The 10703-nt window shown below is 33.0% G+C and overlaps 1 non-coding gene across 1 annotated transcript; it reads right to left on the bottom strand.

Moving 5' to 3' along the window:
* Positions 1–9745: 9745 nt before the first annotated feature.
* Positions 9746–9853, bottom strand: LOC128039497 (small nucleolar RNA R71). The gene has a single exon (XR_008193999.1). It is a non-coding gene; the product is annotated as a small nucleolar RNA R71 (small nucleolar RNA).
* Positions 9854–10703: the final 850 nt, after the last annotated feature.

Below are 10703 nucleotides of genomic sequence, written 5' to 3' on the forward strand. Positions count from 1 at the left end.
TTTTGCTCCTAATTTTGACAAGAGTTGTGCTGAACTGGGTTTCTGAGTGGTGGATGTGTAGTGGGAAGTGAGGGAGCGATTTTAGGAGTGAATTAGGGGATTATGGGGGAGAATATCCAAAATCTGATCAATTTTTCCTTTTTTGAAAAAAGAGAGAATCGTTTTTCTCTCCATCTTTCTGTCGTTTTCTCTCCCTCATCTCTACCGATTTTTTTCTCTTCCTTGCTTCTTACTCGATTATCTTTTCTTTTCTTTCCTCTACTGTCGAAATTCCCTTATTCCCCTAAACCATTCTTTCCTCTTTATTTTGTAGCGTTAAGCAGCACTTGTGCAAATTCAGTAAGTTGTTTGGTATTATTTCAAGAGATTATTTTGTCTTCAATAGTCTAATTCTGGGGTGTTAGCAGCAGCATTTCGCGAGGATTAAGACTCTCCTCGTTATTTTCGTAAACGTACCAATTTGAAATTTTGGCGGTAAGTGTTCATCATTTTATGGGTAATTATTTTGGTTTCGGGATTTTGACTAATCGCGAGGTAAGACTGATTATGGTGTTATTTGTTTAATTATAGGCTTTGGGGTGCTCGACGACTATTTTAGCATCAAACAAAACCAGGTGTGTACCCGAAACACAAAAATAAGGGATTCGTCGAAAGGCCAAAATTGCTTGCTATTTGGATAGCAGCAGTAGGCTAACTTTGAAAATCACCATAAATTGTGGATAGTAGCAGTAGTCCAGTTTCCCAAAGAAGAAACCATGTAAGCAAAAGAATTTCATATTATGAGATATTTGAATTTTAGTGAGATAGGGTCAGAATGATTTTAGAATCTCCTGTCTTGACTTTGGAAAATTATTAAAAATTTTATAAAAATAATTATGGGTTACAATTTATATGTTTAAAATCTAAAATGAGTCTGCTTTAAAGAGAAACAAACAGGAACATTATCTGAATTTTGTACGAGAAGATAATTAATTTTTAGTGCAGAAAGGTGAAAACTGTCAGACAGCAGAACAAGAGAAAATTTAAGGAATAAACTGTACTTATTGGCTAAACCAATAATTCTAAAAATTTTATGGTAAGAAGATATATGAGTCTCGTTTCAGGGAAAATTTGTGGATCTTAATTCAGAATTCTGTAGCTTAAGATGCAAATAATTTTGTAACAGTGACTCAAGTAGACAGCTTTGAAGGATCATATAAGTAAATAGTGGAAACACATATAAATAATTAACTAGCATGGGTTACATTAAAATGGAGCACGAGGCCGAGTCCACTTTGGGTCATGTGTATCACACAGGTGAACATCATAGGCTTGTAGGCCCAGTTTCACTGTTTGACTGATAAGGTTGCACGGGTCGCACAAGTCGACTGTGAACCTACTGTAGGGTCGGTAAGTTTGCCTAGACCCCTAATTGACTGAAATGACTGTATGACTGATATGATTAAGCCTGATGATGTCCCATTGATTTGATACTGTATGCCCTATTTACATGCATTATATTATGTTATAGCATGTCATATCGGTATATTGCATTGCATTGGGTTGGAAGATTATAATGTTCAGAGGAAGTGTATTAAAAGGGCTCGAGCCTAATTTACTGGCAGCTCAACTACAAACTATTGTCTAGTGCCGCATTCTGTACTACTTGGAGTGTAGGGATGGGTGGGTTGATTATATCCCCATATGGAGTGTAGGGTTGGATAGAGATGGTGTGTAAAGGTTGGATGGGTAGGATTTTTGTGACTGCATATGTGCTACTGCTACTGATATTTTGATGGGCTAAAGCCCTACTGCATGGCTGTTTTTGTACTGAGATGGGCTAAGGCCCAAACGGAACTGATACTGATACTGAAAAGGGCTTAAGCCCAGACTGTGATTATTTGTTTATTGTCTGTTCATTTCTATAGGGATTACACACTAAGTTTACGTAAACTCACCCCTTCTATTTAATCTGTACAGGTAATCCCTAGATATAGGCGGATCAGTGCAGCGGAGGACTCAGTAGTGGCCACACGACTTCTTTTACACTTTTTACTACCTATTTATGATTTTACTTTTATTTGGGAGTATTTTCCTGTAATTATGGCCTTTACGAATTTTGATTTAAAATTTGGATTTTATAAGGTTTTATGATTTAAATCTACTAGTGTTAGGTAAAACTCGGGTTTTCAATTGAAATTAATGTTTTATAAAAAAATACCACGAATAAGTAAACTGTTTAAAAGCTTCCGCAATAAAAATAAAAAATAAAAATTTTTGAAATTGAATAATGATTTTTAAATGAATAATATTTTGAAAACGAACGACACGATTTGATGTTAACATAAGATAATAAAAAATGATTAAATAGAAAAGAGGATTTAGCAACGACAAATTTTTTGAAAAGCAATACCATGTGAGGTCGTCAGATTCGGCCATAACTTCTAGGCCGAGTTTGGGGTGTTCACACCAATGTCTTTTCGGGTGCCACCAATTGCATTCAATTGTTGTACATGCATTTGGCATCTTCAAGGAAGGTTTAATTCAAGCTTTAAACACTTGACCTGTTAAATTCAATGTTCCCATAGCTCAACCATTAAGTCCACTCATATTGACTGTTCGAGGACACCAACAGCCAAGCTGATCATTGAAGCCATTCATTGGATTATTTCAACAGAAAATTAAGTCAACTTAGTTTAATTTATTTGCAATCAACTAGTGGCTATTCGGTTGGATCTTCAGCAGCCTATAAATAGTTATTTTGTAAACAATTGCAAGGCTACTTAACTTTTGATCTTTGATGAAATATAACATATTTTTGAGCTGTTCAACTCTCACAGTTCTTAGTGATTCAAATTCACTTATCTAGCTTGCTAGTGGCGTTAATCTTGTTTCCTTTTCCGAACTTATCACTCTTTGAGTGTGGCGTTCCCCCAACTATTTCGATTGGTTCCTATCTTTCTAGATAGAGGGTCACGGTCCTATCCAGATATTTGCACTTCCCCTTGATAGCACTATAAGATTCAGGTCTCTATTTGCTAATAAAGGTTCTTTCTTCCACTATTAATTCATTTTACTATCATTCCATCATCCTATCTTTTATTAACGTTCTTTGTTTTAAACTATCATCTTTAAAACAACCTTTTTGTTAAACTGAAAACGTGATTACTTAATTTAACGATCGGGCAACTTACGACTCGATTTCGACATCGAATACGAGTTCCTATCATTTTTGTAATTTATTTTTAATTAGTTGTTAATCTTGTCTTTAGGCGTGATTTCGGAGGAGGGTAATCCTTCGCATGCTGTTACGAATTAGTTCGGCTGATCTTTGGTAAGCGTTCATTGTTGAAAGTTTCTTGGCGTCGATTTATTCGACATAATTGATTGAGTATTAGCGGTTGCGTTATCTAGTCAGTTTAGTCAATTGATTGATTGTTGAATGGTTAATTAGGTTTCGAGTAGTCTCCACATTATTTTTCCGTCAAACGAGACTAGGTGCGTGTCGAAACTCTTAAATTTCAGAAATTTTGATTGTCAAAAAATGTGACTGTTGACGTCACACGGCCGTGTGGGTGGCCGTGTAACTCATTTTTCATCGATTTGGAGCTACACGGCCAAGGCACGTGGTTATCTGTCCAGGTCGTATATGGCCATGTTAGTGCGGTGTTCACACGGGCAAAGGACACAGGCAGTGTCTAGGCCGTGTAACTCACTGTCTGTGACCTAGGACCACACGGGCAAGCACACGGGTGTGTAGCCAGGCCGTGTGAGTCGCATGGGCAAGGACACGATCGTGTGTCTAAGCTGTGTAACTCTCTGTTTATGTTTTGGAAGAACACAAGCAAAGGACATAGGCATGTGCCCAGGCCGTATGGCATTTTAAAAAGGGCCTGAAACCCTTTTTGAGGCCGTAAATGTTGTTTATGACTGATATTGACTTCCCAATTGTATGAATGATATGAATTTGACTGAAAAAGAACTCTCTGATACTCTATAACAGACGTATGAATATCATAATTATGTGTATTGTAATACTTAATCTGATATTAAACTGTGTTATCTACTTGCAAAATAACTTAGAATAATGGAATACATATTGTGGATATCTGTACTCTAAATTTCCATGAGTTGGGATATTATGAAGAAGGAGGCAATCTACTCTGAATCAGTGGTTAAGCCACCATGTGTATAATTTTGATTCTGGCACTTCATTGCATTATGATCTAGCAACTAAGTTGTGTTTCTGTAAACGTGTCAAATAGGCACTTTGTGGTGTGTAGGGTTGGCTGGGCATTGAATGCTCTTAACGGTGTATTGGGATGGCCGAAGATGGTGTGTAGCGGATGGGGTTAGGAATATCTGCATCTGAATTTGATTTGTTCTGAATAGGAAACCGAAATTGTTCTGCATCTATAGTTAATCGATCTCGAATCTGAATTAGAAATACTTTTGTTATCAAATCGAATCATTGAATTCGGAAACTAATCGATAAATGTGTCTTAATTGAACAAAATTATTTTACACACTGAGTTCACAACTCACTTTGTTATTGATTGGATTTTAGGTGGTTCTCAAACTTGAACGGGTCGGCGCTGCAGGATCTTGGTCAAGCTTTTATCGTTATTCTAAATACTACTGTTAGGATTTTCGATATTCTAACATATTATGATGTTTGGAAAGATTATATACCCACTTAATTACTGTGTTGGACATTATGTATGAAATGGTTTATTCTGACTGTGTTATAAATGTGACATTTTAGTATCGTTGATGTAACTCTCTGGACTTGGTCTGGATGCCTAGGCTGGGTTTAGGGTGTTACATTACTAGTGTGTGATTTTATTTTATTGTATTACATTTTATAATTTTTTTTAAAGGGTCTGATTTATTGTTTCACCCAAGGCCCCAAAAATGTCAAAAACAGGCCTGGAAAGGGATGATAGATGACAAGGTTTAATCCCGTGTCATTTAGGTGCAAAATCACATAAATGGTTATGAATATGTCAACAAAAATAAAAACGATATATGGTTAAGAAAATCTGGGTCATTAATTTTTTACGGGTGAATTAATTTTAATTGCTTTGCAAAACATTAATTTTATTTTTAATTAATGGGTCAAAATTATTTAGATATTTTCGAGTTAATTTATACTATATATTAGTTTTATTTTTGTGTGATGTAAAATCAATTGAAAATATTATTTTTATAATATTTTTATGATATTAGTTTTGTTTACAATTTAAAAAATTAAAATCATTAATAAATTGAAAACGAGATGTAATTAAAAATATATTTAAAACATTTATCTAATCTAGAATAAGTTATATTAATTTTATTCAATTTTAAAAATATTTAATATTAAAATAATACAAAAAGTTTTAACTAATAATTTAAATAATATTGTTAATCATTTCTTATAGGTTATATTTTATATATATTGATTAATTAATTTTTTAATGTTCAATTTTTAATATTCGATTTTTCTTTTGCAATTTTATTGATATTTTCTCTACTTTAATTAATGAATGTAATTAAATCTTATTGTATTTGAAACATATAAATTTTTGATAAATGTTATTGATATGTGGTTTTAAAAGTAAAATATTCAAAATAATTTATTTAAAATCAAATTTATATTTATTATATAAAAATTAAAAGAACAATTTTAACAAAATGCATGTAATAACTTGAAATGAGTAAAAAGTAATTTACACAAATTATAAATAAGTACTTGAAATAGAGAGCGTCATGTGTAAAAAGAATGGTAATGCAAGCATAATTATTTATTTCCTTTTTGCAACCTCGTTGCTATGATGTGTAAGTGTATATATATCTTTTAGGGTAAAAGCTTGATTATTTTCTTCTTTTGAGAAATCAAAGGGTATTTTTATATATATATTGGAGGAAGGGATGGAAAATGACGAGTTTAAACTTATGTGATTTATGTGCCAAAAGAAAATTCTATTCTGTAACAACTTGTGGAAAAACAGAGAAAGATTAATGTTGATATAGCAACTTCAACTTATAATCATCATTTGAACTACTGCAAAATATATTTTTAGTAATTTGTTAGTCGTTATTGTTGAAACAAGTCTAAGTTTTGCCTTAGTCTTTAGGAACCGAGTTTAACTTTAGACTTTTGTTAGTTAAAAATCGAAATAGTCACACCATTATAAGAAATGCAAATAAATTTACAAGTAAAAAACTTAACATGTATTTATGGAATTTTAATTTTTTCCTTATTAATTGAGTTTCTTATCGAACCCAAATTAACCCAAATTCTAAGGATCAAAATTAATCACAAATTAAATTTTAAAGAAAATCATTATAGTTGTTGATTCAGGTGAAACATTATAAATGAAATTGGAAAATTGAAAATGTAATGGAATAGATTGATAAGAGAATATGGTAATGAAATAAATTATGTGAAAATATTATGAGTATATGAATTGATAAATGCATATAGGACTATATGTGTGCTTGTATGTGACTCATGTTAAAGAGAATGAATAAAAGAGATTATGAATATGGTTGGAAATATGCACTAAGGTCGAAATGAATACAAATAGGTTGGTAGATTCCAAAAGGGATTGAAAGGTAAGTTATAAAGGTAAATTATATGGATTGATCGGAGATTTGAATGATTTAATGCCAATGATTTGTATGTGTAAATGTTGAATTTGAAAGCTAATGGTTAAATGATACTAATTTATCTTAGAATTGGATGACTTAATGTTAAAGTTATGTATGTTTGTTTCATAAATGGTTTAGAATCTTAAAGGATATGAAGTTTGGCATTTGATAACTAGTATGAATTGGTCATTTCAAATGCAATAAAGAATGAATTGATTTGTTAATTTCCACATGTATACTTCAACATGAAATTGCTTGGCATGATAGGGATATAAATTAGGTAGATATTGTATTTGTACTTATTAGGATCAAATGCTTATGTTAAGATGTTATTATCTTGGACCATGGAATTACCATTGAGTGTTATCGCTTAGCGTACAATTTATTTATTCTGTGCACAAGTATAGGTGGAACTTGAAGTTTCAGAACGTGACTTCAGCATCAAATCCATGGAACTCTACACAACAATGTTTGTCTAGTTTCGTTTTGTTAATTATTTGGCATGTACCTAGGTTGACTTGGTTTTTGGCACAATAGGTTATCATATTCACATTTGAAGTTAGAATCCATATCTTGAAAATAGTCAAATGCTTGGATTGTATAATTGAGTTGTCACAAGGTTGGAAATGCATGGAATGTTGTTATGTGTAAACTCAAAATTATATAGGATTTTTCTAGCAATTTTTACCACCTTTTGACTTAATAATTATATTAATCTTGAGTAATTGTTAATAAATTAAGTAGATTTTATTTAAATGTTAAGATTTGACATGAATTTATAAAGTATGCGAAATTATGTTTATTACATGATTTTTGTGTATAAATTATATTATTTTCATGTTAATTATTAATATGTTAATTTTTATAATGTTGCATGGATAAGAACACATCCACCTTACTTGGAAGGCAAAACCATGCAAAATTGGGTCATAAGGATGTTAACTTTACCCAGTTAAAGTGTTGTTACAAAGTGGACATGTTTGGTTATTTATTGGATCATTAAATCATCCAACAAGGGAGAGTCAAACCCAATTTCGACACAAGCATATGGCTTCCCCAAAATCAGCTTTGGGATATTTTATTGGAGGTCCCTGTAGTTGCAATTTAATCAGAAAACAGCCTTGGAAGATTTCCTTTGAAACCGTCCACTCTATGCCTAATTATAGCAAAATTTTGTGCTCAAAATTAGCAACCAAATCACCTCCCTTTCTATATATTGTGGTTGGCCAAGCAATGGAGAAGATAGAGGGATTCCAATCCCTATTTTTAGTAAACTTCACATCAACCTCACATATAAATGCCACACTAGTCTCACCTCTCAAATCATCCCTCACATCCCTTCATGCATCAAGCATCTCTCATTCTACAACATTCTTTCATTCTCTCATTTATCTTCTCCATTTCCGCACCTATCACCCCATTTACCCTTCCATTTCAACCAACAAAAGCCTTGAGAAGATCACCTCTTGGTCGGCCACCTTGAGGAACCATTACCAAAAGAGCAACGGGCAGATCGGTGGAACTCTTTCAATCCAAATTCAAAAGGCTGCTGAATTGAAATAGAGTTTACTATTTCCTTACTAGTTGCTTAACTTAATCATGTTTGCAATGTGTTTTAAGATTTTTTTCATCAACAATGATAGCTGAATTCTATTTAGCTAAGATGATTGCATTAATTTAATAATATTTGTTTGAATCATGTTTAAATTGTTTGTGCCTCAGTTAATCATGTTTTCAATTAAAATCAATATTTATTTCATTCATACGTGATTGGATGCATTAAGATTAGCTGAGCGATCCTAACCAGATGACGGCTATAACACAATAATTGAAAAGTGCATGCTTAATTTAGATCATTAAATCTGACTAAATTGAAGGTTCATAATAACTTTAATTAGCTCTATTATCTTGCATACTTTTTAGGTTTATGTGATTAAAATGTTTCAAACTTAATATGTCCCTGTTACCTCACATAAATACTAAGAAACTCTTAGTTTCATATGATCAGTAAAATGCATATTTCACTAAGTAAAAGACTCTGAAAGGACTTAATTTGGTTTCCAAACTCATGAAACATCGAGTTGCTATAGAATGTTTTCCGAACACTGTTAAGCATGATAAGAATGAACTGATTTGATTAATCTAATTATCCTAGCCTATACATGATGTTGATTGTTGAAGTTGTGTTTCTGTTGCTAAAATCCATTCATACATTTAGATAATTTTGCATACTTAGTTTAAAATTGCATTAGGGATCAATCTTGCATTTAGTTAAATTAATCTAGTTTCATCATCATCACTCAAATTATTGTGTTTTAATCACCAAATTGCTAACTTATAATTTTACAGATACCTGATTAACATACACATTCCTTGTAGAGATGATAACTCATTTTACTTACTTATTACTTGAACAACTGTGTACACTTGCACAAAATCTCGTTACAATTTTTTGGCGTTGTTACCAGGGGCTGTTACCTTAATCATTCTTTGTGAAATTATTTTTACAGTTTGGTTTTTATTTAATTTCTAAAATTACTAATTTTTTATTCTTTATTTGTGAGTTATTTATTAGGTGTTTATGAACATAGATCGAATCATCGATCTATTACCTGTAGACCCTAAAATTGAGCAGACATCTAGAAAGAAAAGATGTGAGACATTAGCTTAAAGTCAAACCGAGATGGACCTTAGAAATCAAAATGATGGAAAAGGTAATGGAGTCGACCATGTGCACAATCCAATGCTTATTTTTGATGATGGGGATCGTGCCCTTAGACTATACGTTGTGCCATTTTTCAATGAGTTAAATCCAAGAATTAAAAGGTCGAATATTGAGGCACCCCAATTTGAATTGAAAGAAGTGACGTTTCAAATGCTCCAAATGGTGGGTAGTTCAGTGGTATGCCCACAGAAGATCCACATCTTCATCTTAGATTATTCATGGAGGTGAGTGATTCTTTAAGATAGTAGGTTTGACTGAAGATACATTAAGGTTGAAGTTGTTTCCATACTTGTTGTGGGGTCGAGCACGAGTATGGCTGAATTCGTTTCCACCAAGTTCAATATCTACATTGCAAGATTTAGTAGAAAGGTTTTTGGTTAAGTATTTTCCATCACGTAAAAATGCAAAGTTACGAAATGAGATAACCACTTTTCAACAATTGGATGACAAGTCTTTGTACGAGGCGTGGGAAAGATTTAAAGAATTTTTTCGTAAGTCTCCACATCATGGGATTCCTCATTGCATCCAGTTAGAGACATTTTTTAACGATCTCAACGCACACACAAAATTGATGGTTGATGCTTCTACGAATAGTGCAATTTTGTCAACGTCTACTAACGAGGCTTACGATATTATCGAGAGGATCGCTAGCAACAATTACCAATGGCCGTCAAATAGAGTAGGTTTAGGAAGACGAGTAGCTACAGTTCATGAAGTCGATGCTCTCACTTCACTCTCTGCTCATGTATCTTCTTTATCCTCTATGCTAAAAAGTTTACCACTAATAGTTCTGATAATTTTGCAACTCAATCACCAAGCCAGTATGATGTAGTTTACTGTGTATACTATAGGGACGGTCACTATTTCGAGAATTGCCCTTCAAACCCTGAGTCTCTGTGTTGTGTAAGGAATCAGTATCAAAATAGAAGTGGACAAGGACTGCAGTCCAACTTCTACAATCCTTCATGGCGTAATCATCCGAACATTTCCTAGAGTAACCAAGGAAATGGACCGAACACTCATATACAGGATAGACCCAACCAATCTCAAGGGTTAGTCAACCAGCCCTAAAACCACCTCAAGCTAAATCATCAAACAGTTTAGAGGACTTGTTGAAGGCGTACATGGAAAAAAATGATGCTTTGATCCAAAGTCAAGCAGCAACACTAAAAAATCTGGAGAACTAGATGGGCAAGTTAGCTACAAAACTTTTTAGTAGACTGCAAGGAGCCTTGCCAAACGACAAAAAAAATCTAAGGAATTTTGGTAAAGAACATTGCAAGGTGGTTGTATTACGAAGTGGTAAGATTTTGGAACCCAAGAAGGTTGTGGTTGAAGATGACCCTATTCAAAAGGAGGAAAG

This window comes from Gossypium raimondii, chromosome 2, assembly GCF_025698545.1.
Source record: "Gossypium raimondii isolate GPD5lz chromosome 2, ASM2569854v1, whole genome shotgun sequence".
NCBI lineage: Eukaryota > Viridiplantae > Streptophyta > Magnoliopsida > Malvales > Malvaceae > Gossypium > Gossypium raimondii.